Source organism: Saimiri boliviensis, chromosome 4 (assembly GCF_048565385.1).
Source record: "Saimiri boliviensis isolate mSaiBol1 chromosome 4, mSaiBol1.pri, whole genome shotgun sequence".
Classification (NCBI taxonomy): domain Eukaryota; kingdom Metazoa; phylum Chordata; class Mammalia; order Primates; family Cebidae; genus Saimiri; species Saimiri boliviensis.
Genome location: NC_133452.1, coordinates 25816375 through 25835585, shown reverse-complemented (window position 1 = coordinate 25835585; position 19211 = coordinate 25816375).

Sequence of the window (19211 nt, the reverse complement as noted above, 5' to 3'; positions counted from 1 at the left end):
TTAGATCCACAATTTAGTTATTTAGGGTGAGGAAGGGAGAGTGTCTACTACAGTGCCAGGCACATAATAGGACATTTGCTGCATGAGTGAATGAATGCGTAAAAGAAGTAGTGAAGTTCTTTGGGATCCTTGATAGTTCCTCTGAAGTCACAGCCTTTCAATATGTGGTTCTTATAAAATGTCAGTATCGTGAAGAGATTCCCCCTCATCTTTTTTCTCCCTCTTGCATAATAAAAGGGGCAAATCAAATTTTTAAAGTGAGCAAAAGGTGAGTGGAAGAAGGAAAGAACAGAGAAGAATAAAAGAATCATAGGACTAAATGAGGAGACACATCCTTTCCCTTGCCTCCTCAGAGTAAAAAGATTTTATATCTGTCAGAAACGTGAATAAAACTGCAAAAGTGCATTACATTTTCTAACTGAATTGTGAAATCGTTTGATTTTTATTGTATTATTGTAAAAGCAGCAATATTTTGTTAAGAAAGAAAATAAACCTTACATCCATGCCCATTCCCACCCTGCAACATATGAGTCCAGCTGCGGCTTGGATGGGCGGTGGGGGTGGGTGGGAGGCTGCACATTTCCACTCGCCTGTAGTCCCAGCTTCTTGAGAGGCTGAGGCAGGAGAATCACTTGAACCCAGGAGGCATAGGTTGAAGTGAGCCGAGATGGCGCCACTGTACCCCAGCCTGAGCGACAGAGTGAGATACAGTCTAAAAATAAAATTTTAAAAAGGGATGTTCACTACCTCTCCCTCAGGCAGGGAAGCATTCATGCAGGAAGTGAACTTTCAAAGACTTTCAAAAACAAATTCAATAAAGGAAGTGAGAGAGGGGGGATACATACAACTTTTAAGGAATAGATGATGTTTTAGAAATTTAGAGGAGGGAAGGAAATGGTGGCTCTAATGAAAGGAATAACAGCACCATTTCAGTGCTTATCCAGGCAAGCTGACTCCAGAGCCTGTGTTCTTTCACCTGTGCTGTTGGGCACTTCGAAGGAGAACAAGTTAGACCAACTGATCTAGAAATGGCAGGCTGGAGAACAGAAAGTGAGAGGGGTGTGGGAGGAGGAACTCTGGGTGCTTTTTTTTTTTTTTTTCTTTTTGAGTCAGAGTTTCACTCTTGTTACCTGGGCTGAAATGCAATGGCACCATCGTGGTTCACTGCAACTTCTGCCTCCCGGGTTCAAGTGATTCTCCTGCCTCAGCTTCCTGAGTAGCTGGGATTACAGGCACCCAACACACCTGGCTAAGTTTTTGTATTTTTAGTAGAGACAGGGTTTCACCATGTAGTTCAGGCTGGTCTCGAACTCCTGACTTCAGGTGATCTGCCTGCCACGGCCTCCAAAAGCCCTGGGATTACAGGTGTGAGACATCATGCCTGGTTTCTGGCTGCTTTCTTAAAAAACCTGCAGAAGATGTGAGCCCCTTGAGCCTGAAGATTAAACCAAAGCCATTCCCCAATCCCAGATTGACAGTACAGCCTTTCTTCGTGGCACACCTAGTCAGAACATCCCTCATTTGCAAATGTCACTACTACATCAAGTAGTCCTTAACTTCAAGTACAAGATCTTTGGTTATATACATCTATCAGTACAGCTGCACACTGTCCATTAATACACATCGCACCCCCTCCCCCTTAGCCCACAAGTACCTTTCTTACACCAAATTTCATTTTGGGCCATCATCTGAGAGATGAAACCAACCATTGAGTGATGGGTGTTGCTGTTAGCCACTCACCAAAAGGAGCACAGGTGCCGGGGGCTTGTGGTCCCAATGCCTACCACCCCATGCCAAAGAACCATGTTCTTGGACCTCTGCCTCCAAACAAGCTGCACTCATGAAGGAGGCTCAAGGGTCATGTCCCGCTGCCTAGAACTTGCTCTCCTGGGTTGCAGAATGGTGTTAGTTCTGGCAGACACAGCCTCAATCCTTTGGTGAAATCATACAATCTAATCCTCTGTAGGTACAGAAGGCGAAGATCTTCACCCCACTACTCTGTTACGACTAAACAATGGCATGATGTTGGTAGTTAGGTTTAATCAACCCAGGGGCCTGGGACATGGGTGGCCTGACCCCAAAAGCCATCTCCCTGCTTGGGGTTCCAGAGTGAGGGCTGACAGGCTAGGACTCTTACTGGCACCCCAGGCCACTCAAGCCTGAGGGAGGCAGGGCCTACAGAGACCATCAAGAGAAATTTTCTAAGCAATTTTTTTTTCTAATAATGAGAATCATTTCTAACATATACAGGTTTGATTTTGTTTATTTTTCTTTTTGCCTTTTAAACACATTTCCAGGAACTCATTAGTTACCAATGTAAGGGACTGCCTTAATAATCAAATTACTCCAAGGATATAGAATTCCTTTTCCTAGGCTGGGCGCGGTGGCTCACGCCTGTAGTCCCAGCACTTTGGGAGGCCGAGACGGGTGGATCACGAGGTCAAGAGATCGAGACCATCCCAGTCAACATGGTGAAACCCCGTCTCTACTAAAAATACAAAAATTAGCTGGGCATGGTGGCACGTGCCTGTAATCCCAGCTACTCAGGAGGCTGAGGCAGGAGAATTGCCTGAACCCAGGAGGCGGAGGTTGCGGTGAGCCGAGATCGCGCCATTGCACTCCAGCCTGGGTAACAAGAGCGAAACTCCGTCTCAAAAAAAAAAAAAAAAAAAAAAAATAGAATTCCTTTTCTTTGTCACAGCCTCTTATTCTGCCTTGTCTTGCTTCCTATTTTTAAAAATGCCTTTGTGACCTTTGACCCCTAGAACTTCTTCCTATTTTCTTAGTTCATTACCTCCATTCTGACTTCCCTTATCTCTTCATCCACTATAGGTCAGTTCTTGTTGCTGTGGTTTTGTGTGTACGTGTGTGCACTTACTTCCTTACCTCCGTAAGCATGAGTCCTCATTTCCTTAACTTCCCTCCACTCCCAATCAGAAATCTCTCCTCATTCACTTGCTTTGTTACTTTCTCAAATTGTTGCATGCTACAGGGACATCAAAGGAGTATGTCGATTGGATCTACTGTGAATACAATTTCAGAAGGGCACATACAGCTTTTTAACATCTTTTTCATCATCTCTTATATTAGTCCAATTTCATATTGCCGTGAAGAAATATCCAAGACTGGGTAATTTATAAAGAAAAAGAGGTTTAATGGACTCACAGTTCCACATGGCTGGGGAGGCCTCACAACCATGGTGGAAGGCAAAGGAGGAGCAAAGTCCTGTCTTACATGGTGGCAGGCAAGAGAAAGTGTGCAGGGAAACTGTGCTTTATAAAACCATCAGATCTCATGAGACTTATTCACTATCATGAGAACAGCATAGGAAAAACCTGTCTCATGTTTCAATTACCCCCCACTGGGTCCCTCCCATGACACATGGGGAGTATGGGAGCTACAATTCAAGATGAGATTTGGACAGGGACACAGCAAGCCATATCATCTCTCCATTACATTTTCTACCTCTGCAATTCTAAATCTTTTCCATCCAAGATCTCAACTTTTCCTCCTTCTCACTTTCAACAAAGTGAGCTGCCTTCTTCTTCAGGTAGAAGTACTTCCCACTGGAGCTTCTACAAATGTTTTGCATCTTTCCATTATTTATCTTTCTTCTTTCTTCTCTGAGAAAAGGCTTCTCCTTGCAAAAGCTAATCCCTGTGAGTTAAACTCAAAACCCCTACCTCCTCCAGGATTAGACTCTATCAGTTGTCACATTTTACTTGCATTTTCAGAGTCTTCTACTTTGTTGATTCTTGGGCCTCTGCTTTCAAGCTTACGTCTTCATTATTCTTTAAATAATAATCTTTAATATTAATATAAAATTTTCCAGCGGCTTTGCCACTTCCTGAAACTATTGACCTGTAGTTGAGTGCTCCCTTACCACCTGTGAAGTTTAATGTTAAATGTCAACTTGATGGGATTGAAGGATGCAAAGTACTGTTCCTGGGTGTGTCTGTGAGGGTGTTGCCAAAGGAGGTTAACATTTGAGTCTGTGGACTGCGAAAGGCAGATATACCCTCAAACTGGGTGGGCATCATCTAATCAGCTGCCAATGTGGCCAGAATAAAAGCAAGCAGAAGAACATGGGAAGACTAGACTGCTTTCATCTTCTGGCCTACGTCTTTCTCCCATGCTGGATGCTTGCTTCATTCGAACATTGAACTCCAAGTTCTTCAGCTTTGGGACTCGAACTGGCTTCCTTGCTCCTCATCTTGCAGATGGCCTATTGTGGGGCCTCACCTTGTGATTGTGTGAGTCAATACTCTTTAATAAACTCCTCTTTACATATACATCTATCCTATTAGTTGTGTCCCTCTAGAGAACCCTGAGTAATACATCACCAAACTTTGTCAATGCATGTCTCTGCCCATTACTATTGGTTCTTGTCCTTATTCACTGTGGAACCCCTTAGTATCCACAACTTGCAGTCTGGCTTCTCCAATATTCTGCTCTACCCGTTCTTTGCAATCAACAGTGATGCCTTCTTCTTTCTTTTTTTTTTTTTTTGAGATGGAGTTTCACTCTTGTTGCCCAGGCTGGAGTGCAATGGTGTGATCTCAGCTAACTGCAACCTCCAACTCCCAGGATCAAGTGATTCTCCTGTCTCAGCCTCCTGAGTAGCTAGGATTATAGGCATATGCCACCATGCCCAGCTAATTTTTGTATTTTTAGTAGAGAAAGGGTTTCATCTTATTGGTCAAGCTAGTCTTGAATTCCTATCCTTAGGTAATCCACCCGCCTCAGCCTCCAAAAGTGCTGGGATTACAGGAGTGAGCCACTGTGCCCGGCCAACAGTGATATCTTCTAACTGCCAAGCCATTGGCCTCAATCTTCAGCATCCTTGATTTTTCCAAATGATTTACCATAAACATGGTTCTGAACCATTTACCAGGTTGATCTGTGCCTCTTCCTTCACATTCTCTTCCCTAAGTCTCCTTTGTAAAAAAGGAAATGGGATTTTTACATTAGCTGTGTGATTTAAATTACTGTTATAACTTTTATTTAATGGTTGCAGTTCCTTTGACAGTCTACCAGTTTGAATACTTCAAAACAAGCCAGGCACCTGAGCATCTCATGTCATGGATCAATAATCCAAAATTAGATATATTGTTTCAGACTGAATGTTTGCATCCCCTCACAATTTATATGTTGAATTGTAATCCCCAAAGTGATGGTATTAGGAAGTGAGGGCCTTTGGGAGGTCACCAGATCATGAGGACGGCACCTTTATGAATGTAGTTAGTCCCCTTCTAGAAGGGACCCCAGAGACCTTTCTTACTCTCTTTCCTCCATGTGAGGATACAATGAGAAGCCTGCAGTCTGGGACCTGGAAGAGGGTCCTCACCAGAGCCCACTCATGCTGGCACCCTGATTTTGGAATTACAGCTTCCAAAACTATGAGAAATAAATTTCCATTGCCCATAAGCCACCCAGTCTATGGCATTTTTGTTATAGCAGCCTGAACTGAATAACACACATTTTATATACTCTCTCAATCTTTTCTGTCTATATATTTGCTTGGGGGAAGGAAGGCAGGGTTCTAAATAGCCCCAAGAAAATAGCTAATAACCCTAAGCAGAGGCAAAGTAATTATCGAGAAATTAAAGGAAATCCTGCATGAAATTATCTGTCCATTCAAAGATGTTGTCTCTGCATTGAGGAAATAATGGCAGGCCTGGCAGAAAGCAATTCCTTCTGTGATTCTGTATCTCCCAGCTCTCCTAACACTCAAAACATTTATCTTCATTCTTTCCTCTTCTCCTTTCCTAAATGTGGTGGTCCTCCAATATTTTATCTTCAGACCTTTTCCTTTATCTTCGCTCATTCGCCTTTCCACTTATGTCCTTAGGAAGCACACAATAAATCACTGCTAGGCATACAAGTTTCAAATCACTAGCACTGAAAGATCCCCAGTCATAGAGAACTGGTTTGTTTTTTCTTTAAATGCCTGCTAAAACATCTTGCCCTACCATGCCCACCAGACTTTCTCACTCAACATTCCAAACTAAACTCGGCATCTTATCTCTATAACCAGTTTCCTATTTCAATTTTCGTAATTCTAGAAGCACTGCCATCCTCCCAGATGCCTATACTTGAAAACTAACTTTGTTCCTCTGTTTCTCTGTCCTTCCATCCCCGTATTATATGTTCCAAATCTATCATAAGTGCACTTAGAGAAAGTTTGGCATATATATTCTTATGATACCTATCTTATTCTGTCTTGAATTATACAGATATGACCATTTTAAGGAAAATCCATAAAAAGAAATGAACTTTAAATAGTAGTACTTAGATACTTAAGTTAATATCAATATTATTCATTCTACAAAAAGTTATTTGTGTGTAACCTCTTGACAAGTACAAGACGTAAAATTCAATTTCTATGTCTAATAATTTAACTTTTACAGGCTAAACTTACAAACAGTTCTAATATTTTTGCCTACTAGAAGAAAATAGTAACATTTTCAAACTATATGTCAGTCATTTGTAAAAGTAATTGTATTTTAATATTAAACGTTTAAGTATACAATGAAGAGAAAGTAATAAAATGAACTCTCAGATGACCATTGCTCAATTCAATAAATACCAATATTTTGTCACATGTGCATAATATATTTTTTCTTTTCTTTGTTAAAGTATTTAAGGCAAAACCCAGACATCAGCTTATTTCATTCCTGCTTACTTCATTATGCTATTATAATAGTGTTATATAATAGAAGCATAGAAGCATATCCCTGCTAGTACATAAAGCATGTAAGAGTGTTATGATGTGATTATAACACTAGCAAAATTGATGGTCATAACTTGGTGTTCTATAAAACCCATACTGTATTCAATTTTCTCTATTGTCTCAAAAATGTGTTCTTACAACTGTTTTTTGGTGGGGGAAGGCTGTTTTGTTTTCATCGGGGCCATACAAGTTCTACGCAATGCATTTTGTTGTTACTGCTCTTAACTCCTTTTAGTCTTTTTATTTTCCATGCCATTAACTTGTGGAAAAAACAAGATCCATAAAATTCAAATGTCCCACATTCTCCATTTGCCTGTTTACTTCCTTGTGGCCTAGCATAACAGCTTGTTCCTCCGTTCTCATAGTTCCTGTAAACTGATGCCACTACTTGCTTTGTTTTCTGCATTTTGTGTGTTTTCCCACTGCCTGTGTGGGTCACTCAAAAAAACATGTCTTTCAGTGATGCATTTTTTCCCGGATTCATCTCAGTTGGTTTTTGGTATTTCAATTGATACCAATGATGATAAATTAGTCATATTCTGGTGGTTTCCTTAAGAGTAGACTGATGCCTTAATGAGGGATCTGACGACACATAAACGTGGGTTGAATAAAAGAACATTATTTTAGAAGAAATTCAGGAAATGATTACAATTGTTGTCTATATCCAAGCTCTTTGATTCAGTATGCTGCAATATAAGAACACTCTCTGTAGTGTTTTGACATATATATTGGTTTTAGTCCACTGTTCCTGGCTCATACTTCCCATAAGCCCTTGGTACAGTCTTTGTGATAATGCTGGGTGGATTAGACCTCAGGGACAGGCCTCTGCCTTTCTCCTGACCTGCTTTCACTCTACCGTTTTCCCACCTCTCTGATTATGGGTGGGTCTTAAGACCCTCCCAGAAGAGGGTCCCACTCTATACCCTGGGGGAAAGAAACTGATATTACAAAGCTTTCATAAAAACCCGAGGATAGTGTTCAGAGAGCTTCCAGCTAACTGAACACACTGAGGTTCCTGTGGGGTGGTTTCCAGGGAGGGCATGGGAGCTCTGTATCCCTTCCCCATACCTCACCCTATGTGCCTCTTCATCTATATTATTTGCAATATCCTTTATAATAAACTGGTAAATGCAAATAAGCATTTTCCCGAGTTCTGTAAGTGGTTCCAGCAAATTAATTGAACCCAAAGAAGGGATCATAGAAACCCCAAATTAAAGCCAGCCCATCAGAACTTCTGGAGGCCAGGACTTGGGACCAGTCTGTGTGTAAGGGGGGTAGTCTTGAGAGCTGAGCCCTCAATCTGTGGGTAAATGTCTTAGGGTAAATGGTGTCAGAACTGGATTTGAGGACACTCAGCTTGTGTCCACTACTCGGTGTGTGGGATAAGAACCCCACACATTTGACCACAGAGTCTTCTGTGTTGACTGTTGTGTAACAGTAGAGGAAAATTGTGGTTAGAGTTTTCTCTATTACATTCTCTTTTTCAAAATTTACTCATTTAAAATTAATAAAATATCTCCACATAACAATTAATCATTTTTGATAATGAGAGCTGGGTTTTGAAGTTTTTAGAAGTAAAGAAGCACTAGGCTGGGTGTGATGGCTCATGCCTGTAATCCCAGCTCTTTGGGAGGCTGAGGCAGGTGGATCACCTGAGGTCAGGAGATCGAGACCAGCCTGACCAACATGGTGAAACCCTGTCTCTACTTAAAATACAAAAATTAGCTGGGTGTGGTGGCGGGTGCCTGTAATCCCAGCTACTCAGGAGGCTGAGGCAGGAGAATCGCTTGAGACCGGGGAGATGGAGGTTGTAGTGAGCTGAGATCATGCCACTGCACTCCAGCCTGGGCAACAGACCAAGACTCTATCTCAAAGAAAAAAAAAAAAAAAAAAAAAAAAAAGAAAGTACAGAAGCACTTATTTCTAAATGACTACAGGGATTTAACTTCTGTCTGTGCAGACATGACATACTTAATAGTGTATGTGGGCATTCTTGTGTTTTATAAATTTAAAACTGAAACTCGATGAGGTGATTTATTTCCCAAGTATAAATAGACATTATAGTCATACTTTATCATAAATATATATAATTTTTTTATAAAGCTATAGTTTCTAAATATTTTCTCTACACTCAAGAACATGAAAATTTCAAAAAGGATATTATAATTACATTCATTGAATACCTACAATGCACCAGGTATTTGTTTACACTCCTTATATGTAATAAGCCATTTACAAAAATCCTATGAAAAAGGCTTCAGAATTATTCTCGTTTAATAAGGAAGAAGAGGCACAAATCAATTAGGTCCTTTTTCCAAGGGCTTTCCGGTCCAGAATTTGAATCTAGGTAGCTTAGCCCTCTTGACCTTTGCCCTTAATTTCCAGGCTGCGTGAAGCTTGTATTAAAGTAGGCTAAGTGGGGAGGTGGGCAGAAGCAACTCATCAGGTCTCAGCCTGTGCAGGCCTGGGCCCACTTCCAGAGTGGCCCCAGGAAACTTCTCCAGTTACAGAGGGGCTTTGAGGAATCCCCCTCCAAATAGGGCAGTGTGGGACAGACCTAGAAAACTGTTGAACAGTGGAAATCCCTGCCATCGAGAGACTTGAAAGAGTCTCACTGTTTCCCCTTTTATCTCTTCAGATGGAAACTAGTCCATTAATTTATAGCAACTGCAGCAGGTCACAAAATAATGGTTGTAAGTGCTCTTGGAGAAATCTAGACAAGCTCTGTGTAAGGCCACATTACCTTGGTCCACCATGCCTTTCAAAAACACCAAGGACAGTGAAGTTTGCATTCTGAAGAAAGGTTAGAGTGAAACTACTTAGTTGAAAAAGTTGCTTGTTACATTTGGCCTTTTCGTCCTTCATGCTGAATATTTCACTTCAGATCTCCAAAGATTTCTGCAAAGAAAGCCCTTCTAGATTAGGAAGACATTGTATTAAAGTTGCCATTGGATTGGTTGGGTTTTGTTTCATTGCAAAAACATCTCTCTGTGTCTGAAACTTCTCGACATTACCTGGCAGACTGTTGCTAAGATTATTTTTATTAGTTTGCTAGTGCTGCCGGAACAAAGTCCTGGTGGCTTACATCAACCAGCGCCTACTCTCTGACAGTTCTGGAGGCTAGAAGCCTGGGATCAAGGTGTCGTCAGGCTTGGTTCTGAGGCCTGTGAGCAAGAATCTGTTCCACAGCTGTCTTTTAGCTTCTGATGGTTTGCTGGCCATCTTCAGTGTCCCTTGGCTGGTAGATGCCTCACCTGATCCCTATCTTCATGCTCACATAGTGTTCTTCCTATGTGGACGTCTGTTTCTGTGGCCAAATATTTCCTCTGTATAAAGGCACCAGTCATATTGTATTAAGACTCATCTTAATGACTTCAGCTTTAACTTGATTGCCTCTTAAAGACTGTTATATTTAGAATATTTGTACTCTTCAAAACTCATGTTGAAACTTAATCCCCAATGTGACAGTATTGACAGGTGGGGCCTATAAGAGGTGATTGGGTCCTAAGGGCCATGCTCTCATGAATGGATGAATCAATTCATGGATTCATTTATAAATTAATGGATTAATGGGTTATCATGAGAGTAGAACTGATGGCTTTATAAGAAGAGGAAGAGAGACCTGTGTTAACACAGTCAGCCCCTCATCATGTGATGCCCTGCACTGCCTCAGGACTCTGCAGAGAGACCCCACAAGCAAGAAGATTCTTACCAAATGCAGCCCCTTGACTTTGAATTTCTCAGCCTCCATAACTATAAGAAATAAATTTCTCTTTTCATAAGTTACCCAGTTTGAGGTATTCTGTTATTAGCAACAGAAAATGGAGTAATGCAAAGACTCTGTTTCCAAATAGAGTCACATTCCAATTGAGGTACTCTGGGTTAGGACTTCACACTATTTTTAGAGGGGCACAATTCAACCCATAACACTATTTTTTTTTTGGTTGAAATTAAGGTTTTGTTTTTCTGTTTCCTTCGATTATTTTTATTTCTATTTATTTCTCAGAATATTGGCTATAATTTCATTTTTCAATGACAGAATTTTCTCCTCCATTCTGTCCCCTGTCCCCTCCACCACCCTTGCCCTTTCCTCTCTGTCTAGTTCTTTCTGCACGTTGATTCTGGGTTAAACTTGTAGCACCACAACTTTGAACAAGTAAATCTCTTCAAGAAATTCTCCTTGCCTCCAGCACCGAGTCTAGGCTCCTTGGGTTAACACTTGGGGCTTTCACAATCTGGCCTCCAACAGAGCTTTCCTTAAGAATGCTCTGCTCTTAACTGACTTTCTTCTAAGATACATATTTGTACGTCCACTTTTTCTTAGCTTTTATTCTCTTTTTTCTAGAATATCCTCTCTCGTATTCATCTTTGTTGACCTGACCATATCCTTACTTAAATGCCAAGTTCAAGAACTACTTCTTTCAGAAGAACGTCCCTATTCATTTCTAGGGGTCGGCTCTCCTCGAGTTACCACGACCTCTTCAGAAACCTTCACTCATTCGCTTGTCTTCTTTCATCTACTCTATTGTAGTAAATGCTGTCTATAAAACACAGCAAATAGATGCTGATAAGGTTTGGCTGTGTCGCCCACCCAAATCTCATCCTAAATTGTAGCTCCCGTAATTCCCATGTGTTGTGGGAGGGACCCAGTGGGAGATAATTGAATCATGGGCGCAGTTTTCCTGATACCGTTTTCATGGTAGTGAATAAGTCTCATGAGATCTGATAATTTCATAAGGGGTTTCCCTTTCCCTTGGCTCTCTTTCTCTCTTGCTTGCTACCATGAAGGTGTGCATTTCACCTTCTACCTTCCACCGTGATTATGAGGCCTCCCCAGCCACGTGAAACTGTGAGTCCATTAAACCTCTTTTTTTAATATATAAATTACCCAGTCTCCAGTATGTCTTTATCAGCAGTGTGAAAACGGACTAATACAGATGCCTTCACTTTTTAATTAGAATATAAATTCCTTAAAGGCAAGATTTATGTCATTTACTTCTAATTTTTTTGTATTCTTACCATCCTGACAAAAACTGGTACTTTATTTCATCAAGTCTAAAATGCTCTCAGATGTAGGATGTACTATTATTTTATATATCAGTAGGAGAAAAAAATGTGACTGCCTAACTGAGGGCACAATGCTTTCTTATATTCTTTGGGCTATCAAGAATGTTGATGACACAGCATTTCTTTTTCTTTTTTTTTTTTTTTGAGACGGAGTTTCACTCTTGTTGCCCAGGCTGGAGTGCAATAGTGCATTCTTGGCTCACCGCAACCTCCACCTCCTGGGTTCAAGCAATTCTCCTGTCTCAGCCTCCCAAGTAGCTGGGATTACAGGCATGTGCCACCACGTCCGGCTAATCTTTTGCATTTTTAGTAGAGGCGGGGTTTCACCATGTTGACCAGGATGGTCTCGATCTCTTGACCTCGTGATCCACCCTCCTCGGCCTCCCAAAGTGCTGGGATTACAGGCGTGAGCCACCGTGTCCGACCCACAGCATTTCTTAAAAGACTTCATAAACTAAAAGCCATTGGTGCTAAGCTGTTCAGCTGATTGTGCAAGTATAGAGCAAGAGTTTTTTGACCCCTGCTTCAGAAGTCTTGCTAAACATATCAGATTCATTACTTGTCCCCACCCCTCTTCTCATTACAATTTGGGTCCTTAGAACTAAGAAAGTGAACCCATATTTGTCTTGGATTTTGTTCTCAAGATGCTGACAGCCCTTTGGTCAGGTCTTGATTTTGGATTTTTTGACATTTGGGTAAGTACAGTCAAGCCGTGTCATGACTGCCATTCGGCCAACAGTGATCATATGATGCAGATTGACTTTGGAGCTATAAAGATGTGAAGGAAAAACATGTACATCTTAAAGTACAGGAAATTCAGTATGTAGCATGAAGCTGACTGACTGAAGTCTTAACAAATAGTATAAGTATCTTTAAGGGATGACTCTGCCTTAGTTTTGTCCAGCATACATTCAGTCTTCTCCAGATAACTGTCCCCCCCTTTCTCTCTCAGTGGGTCCAACCCCTTGTCTACTGTGAGCTTGGGGACTTCTGGAGGCATTGACTTCGCCTGAGATCCAGGGCTGGAACACATGCCCATGGCTAAATTAATCAGCCAGCGTGTTGATGTCCCTGGCCGGAATGATTTGAACGTGACACATATCGCTCTTGGAGCTATTGTCAGCTTCAGGAAATGGAAACAACACTGTGGAATCAGAAGTGAGAAATTAAGAGAGAACAACAAAATTCCAGTCACTTATTTGAATTCCGGACCTTAAAGCACCAAGACTGAAGCACCTGGGCTGGTTGGTGACATGATTCCTAAGTTCTCTTTTTGCTTCAGTCTGTGGATCTCAATGTCCTTCTTTGCAACTTAAATTATCCTGAATCAGAAGAGGGAAGATGTATCAGTAGGCAAAGAGACACATTCAAAAAATACTCGTTGCCTGTCTACTGCACACTGGCACTGTGTTACATCCTGGGCTACAAAAATTAATAAAATAATCTCTCCACTGAAGCGCCTCCTAGGTTAGGAGAGAAAATCTTCCACCAGCCTTGACCAGGTTAGCTTGGCATTTTCCTTGAACTCCTTTGCACACCCTGAAAACAATAAAACTAATTTTCTATTAGCGGCTTCGTTAGAAGGAATTTCCACAAGTCTGCCATATAATAGATACAATTTGGACTTTTCTTAACCACATATTTGTGAGAAACTTCATCTTTTTCATAACCATATTTTTTTACAAAAAATTAAGACATGATACCAGTTTAGAACATGAATGCAGCATGTGCTCATGGCCCACTGCAGCCTCAGCCTCAACCTCCTGGGCTCAAGCAATTCTCCCATCTCAGCCTATGGAGTAGCTGGGACTATAGGCACACATCACCACATCCAGCTAATTTTTGTATTTTTTTTTTTAGAGACAGGGTTTCACCGTTTTGGCCAGGCTGGTCTTGAACTTCTCACTTTGTGATCCACCCGCGTTGGCCTCCCAAAGTGCTAGGATTACAGGTGTGAGCCACCTCAGCCAGCCTAACATTATCTTTTTTTTTTTTTTTTTTTTTTTTTTTGAGATGGAGTTTCGCTCTTGTACCCAGGCTGGAGTGCAATGATGCGATCTCGGCTCACCGCAACCTCCGCCTCCTGGGTTCAGGCAATTCTCCTGCCTCAGCCTCCTGAGTAGCTGGGATTACAGGCACGTGCCACCATGCCCAGCTAATTTTTTGTATTTTTAGTAGAGACAGGGTTTCACCATGTTGACCAGGATAGTCTCGATCTCTTGACCTCGTGATCCACCCGCCTCGGCCTCCCAAAGTGCTGGGATTACAGGCGTGAGCCACCGCGCCCAGCCAACATTATCTTTTAAAATAAGCAGCACTGTTCCAAGGAAGCTGTTACTGAAGATATCCACAGAGACAGCAGAGGGTAATTTGAATTAAATCATTGTTAGGTCTATGTACCATGCACTACTGATATTCAAGTTTCAGTGAATTGGTAAAATAGAAAATATTCAGCAGTTTTTCTGAAGAATAAAGAAACGATGTGGCACTTGGAGAATAACGCCTACTGTACAAATAAATGCCATATTCCTTGCACTGCCTAACAGTGCAGAGATAAGCCAACTGATGTTACTAATCAGACTGCTGGGTATTTGAAATTGCATTTTAGCATTCCTATAAATAGCCTGACATTGAAAGATTTCAGTCATTTAGAGCTGGTTGGAAGAAATCATACTACTTAAAGCTCATAAAAATTATTATCCTCAAGTGCATATTTGAAAAAATGAGTTAGTTAATATTAATACTAATGGGAATCTTAAAAATCAAATGCTAAGTGGGAACACAGGATTTTAGTAGGGGTCTTACATATGTGTATTATATTATTATTTGAAACTTAAAAGATACACACATACTCAAGCCAATTTTTATTATGCTAATTGTCTATGACCTTGTGCTTGTGTCTGAGGCAAAAAAACAGGTTTTATGTAAATTAGAAATGATATATTAGAATTGAGAGAGACTTAAAGACCATGGAGGTGCAGGAAAAACTCTTCATTTGTAGAGGAGGGCTGAACTGAATATATGTGAATATAAATTTCATGAAGGCGGGAGGTAGCCATAATCTCACAAAGAACAAATTTGAGGCAATTTTACAGGCTTTTACTATCAAAGAAACTTTCTGCATGGTGATATCTATGCATATACTATTGGCTATTTTTTTGAAAAATGGAAAGAACTTTTCCAGAAATACAACAGTGGCATGCACCAATCCCAATACTTTGATCATGTACAGAATGATTGTTAGGAGGTCACTGGCCTTACAGTGCCTAGGATGCTATCAGAGAAAGATGACTGGCCGGCCCGGTGGGGTAGCTCACACCTGTAATACCAGCACTTTAGAAGGCCAAGGCAGGCAGACCACTCGAGGACAGGAGTTTGAGACCAGCCTGACCAACATGGTGAAATACAAAAATACCAAAATTAGAAATACAAATACTAGAAATACAAAAATGAGTCAGGTGTGGTGGCACGTGCCTGTAATCCCAGCTACTTGGGAAGCTGAAGCAAGAGAATTGCTTGAACCCTGGAGGTGGAGGTTGCATTGAGAGGAGACTGTGCCACTGCACTCCAGCCTGGGTGACAGAGCAACACTGTGTCTCCAAAAAACACGCCCTTTGACTGACTCTCTGTGAATAGCATCCTGAGAATTTCATCTGCTTTCCCACTAGAAACATGCCAAGAGTCCTTGAAACATTAATCACCACCTGTGGAGGTCTGTCCTGCAGACTCTGACTTAGTGATGGATGAATGAATGCACTCACACACCAGAATACAGTGAAGCAAATGGGCTACGGATGGTCACTGCTTTCAGAGGGTGATTGCAGCTAACCAAACCCAACTCCCTGTCCTTCCTTGCATTTTTTTTCAGTATAGATTTAATAACAGAGGTTCTAAGTAAACATGCTTGTGGATAATTAATACGGTTAAAAGAGTGGCTTTATGAATGATAAAAGGTCTTTGTTCTGGGGCCCAGAATAAGCGCTATTAACAGGTAATTCCTCTTCAACCTCCATCCAGCACAAAGTTTACATGAGTAAACAAATTAGAGCAGGGACAAAGGAATGTAGGGTAAACAGATTTAACTGGGGAAGCTTTTATTATCCTTAATCAACACCCTATGACCTGAAGCTCTAACATAAGAACTGGCTGCCTTCAGCCCATTCCATAAGTTAATAAAAACCTTTTGGTCTTCCAAAAGGTTTGAGACTATAATCTTATAACTTCCTTACTAGTTCCCTTAAGATTCTGCCAGCCACCCTGAGTGCATCCCAGATCCTGGCATGGATAGGGATGTTGTTTGAATCTCACAGAATTTGTAGTGAGCAGGCTGGGCATGGTATCTCACACATGTCATCCCAGCACCTTGGGAGGCTGAGGTAGGCAGATCACTTGAGGTCAGGAGCTCAAGGCCAGTGTGGCTAACATGGTGAAACACTGTTTCTACCAAAAGCACAAAAATTTAGCCAGGCATGGTGGCACGTGCCTGTAATCCCAGCTACTGAGAGGCTGAGACAGGAGAATTACTTGAACCCAGAAGGTGGAGTTGCAGTGAGCCAACATCATGCCACTGTACTCCAGCCTGGGCAACAGAGCAAGACTCTATCTAAAAAAAGATTTTGTAGCGAGCAAGTTGCTAGCTTAAAGAGTGAATAAACCCACAAATATGGTCTTGTTTTAGAAATAATTTCTCTTCTTTTTGAGATGGAGCTTTGCTCTCGTTGCCTATGCTGGAGTGCAGTGGCGTGATCTCGGCTTACCGCAACCTCTGCCTCCTGGGTTCAAGTGATTCTCCTGCCTCAGCCTCCTGAGTAACTGGGATTACAAGCACAGGGCACCACACCAGGCTAATTATGGTGTTTTCAGTAGCCTCAGAGTTTCACTATGTTAGTCAGGCTGGTCTGGAACTCCTGACCTCAGGTGATCCACCCTAAATGCTGGGATTACAGTCATAAGCCACCATGCCCCGCCTTAAAAATACTTTTTGTTAAATAAATTCGCTACCTTAAAATTATTTTTTTCAGATTTTTGATATAGAAGCCTGAATAACCAGCTGAAATGCAGTTCATACATTAAGCATTCTCAGGTGCTCCTACGACAAATGAATAACTTCTACAATCAGTTTCCCAACAGTCATGCCTGTTTTATCTAAATAAACTTGTGCTATCAAAGAGCTCCTTCATGCACATATACCTTATTTACCATTTTAAAAATTCCTCTCTGTATGACACAATCTTTGGAGTGTGTGAAATGTAATTAGCCCTGCCTTAGCTTATGAATTATAAAGAAGTTTATAGAGAGAAAAGGGTTAAAGATCTATTGGCTTCACTACACTAATTATCTGTTGTTTCTTATCACAGAACAGCAAGAAAGAGATTAGTGGGAAGGGATATAGAACAAAAGCCAGGGAACATGCTGAATGGCTAGATGAAAACAATGAATGTCTAATCAGCTTTCATCCTCATGAGTGTGAATATATTGGCTTTACACAAATGTCATTTTTATTTTTTATTATTTATTTATTTATTTATTTTTTTTTTTTTTTGAGACGGAATCTCACTCTTTTGCCCAGGCTGGAGTCAGCTGCATGATCTCGGCTCATGGCAACCTTCGCCTTCTGGATTCAAGTGGTCTTCCTGCCTCAGCCTCCTGGGTAACTGGGAATACAGGCACATGCCACCACACCTGGCTAATATTTGTATTTTTAGTAGAGGTGAGGTTTCACCATGTTGGCCAGGATGGTCTCAATCTCTTGACCTTGTGATCCGACTGCCTCGAACTCCCAAAGTTCTAGGATTATAGGCATGAGCCACTGCGCCCAGTCAACCTTCTAAAAATTATGTCTATTTAAATTAACTGAAAGACGAGGTGCATATTTAGTCCTGTGTTAGTTACCATGTCATATTCATCATCTCCAAAGCAGGTCCTTACTGAGGTGTATTTACGGCAGATTTCACCTTCCATAAATCAAGAATTGTGTTCTTCTGCATATGGTAAACATTTTGGTTTCAGCAATTTTTTTTTTTCTTGAAGAAACTAAAAGAACTCTCATGTGATCCTACAAAAATGGGTATTATGACAATTCTTATTCAATGAAATGTATATTTTGGGATTTACTTGGTTTAAGACTTTCATTTTAGTATGTGAAATTATCGAGTAATTTGAATATTTGATATTTTTCACACATGCTTATTTATATGCTGATGATAGAAACAAATATATTTCTTTGAAAGATGTTAAGGTTAAAAAAAAAAAACCCAAAACTTATAGTGCTTGTCAGACTTGATAAAACTAAAATCACTGAGGTGAGGTTAACACATCAGAAAACACTAGAGTTCCACATTGAACGCAAAGGGTAGAAAGATTCATAATCAATCTATGTTTAGCATTTTTCTGTGTCCTATCTCAACTTTACCCAATCCTCGTTGTTCTCATGAATTTGTTTATTGTTCATTTGTTCACTTATTTATCATTCAACAAATAGTTATTGTATCCATTCTGTGTCACTCACTATTCTAGAATCTGGAGACGCATTAGTGCACTACACTTTTTTTTTTTTTGAGATGGAGTCTTGCTCTGTTGCCCAGGCTGGAGTGCAATGGTGTGATCTCGGCTCACTAAAACCTCTGCCTTCCAGGTTCAAGAGGTCTTCCTGCCTCAGCCTCCCAAGTAGCTGGGAATACAGGCACATACCACCACATCAGGCTAATTTTTGTATTTTTAGTAGAGACGGGGTTTCACCATGTTGGCCAGGCTTGAACTCCTGACCTGAAGTGATCTGTTGGCCTCGGACTCCTAAAGTGCTGAGATTACAGGCATGAGCACCCCTCTCTGGCCTACTTTTTTTTTTTTTTTTTTTTTTTTTTTTTTTTTAGGCAGGATCTTATGCTGTCACCCAGGCTAAAGTGCAGTGGCGGCACAATCATGGCTCATTGCAGCCTCAACTTTCTAGACTCAAGTGATCCTCCCACGTCAGCCTCCTGAGTAGCTGGGACCACAGGTGCATACCATCATGCCCAGCTAATTTTTGGTATTTTCTTTTGTAGAGACAGGGTTTCCACATGTTGCCCAGGCTGGTCTTGAACTCCAGAGCTGAAGCAAGCTGCCTGCCTCAGCCTCCCATAGTGCTGGCATTACGGATGTGAGCCACCACACCCAGCCACATTTTCTTTATTAATTCTGAGTGCAGGACCTTGTTTTCATAATCTCTGTATCTCTCTTTAGTGCTTAGGACTGTGTGTTACATGGTCTGACTAATATTGTCAACAAATATTTTTAAATTGTCTATAGTGCATTGAATGCTAAGCTACACAACGAATAAGTATCAGCTTAAATTGTTGTTCTTGCTTGATGAGTTTTTATCATTTAAAACAGGGGTCCCTAACCCCTGCTGCAAACCAGTACCGGTCTGGTC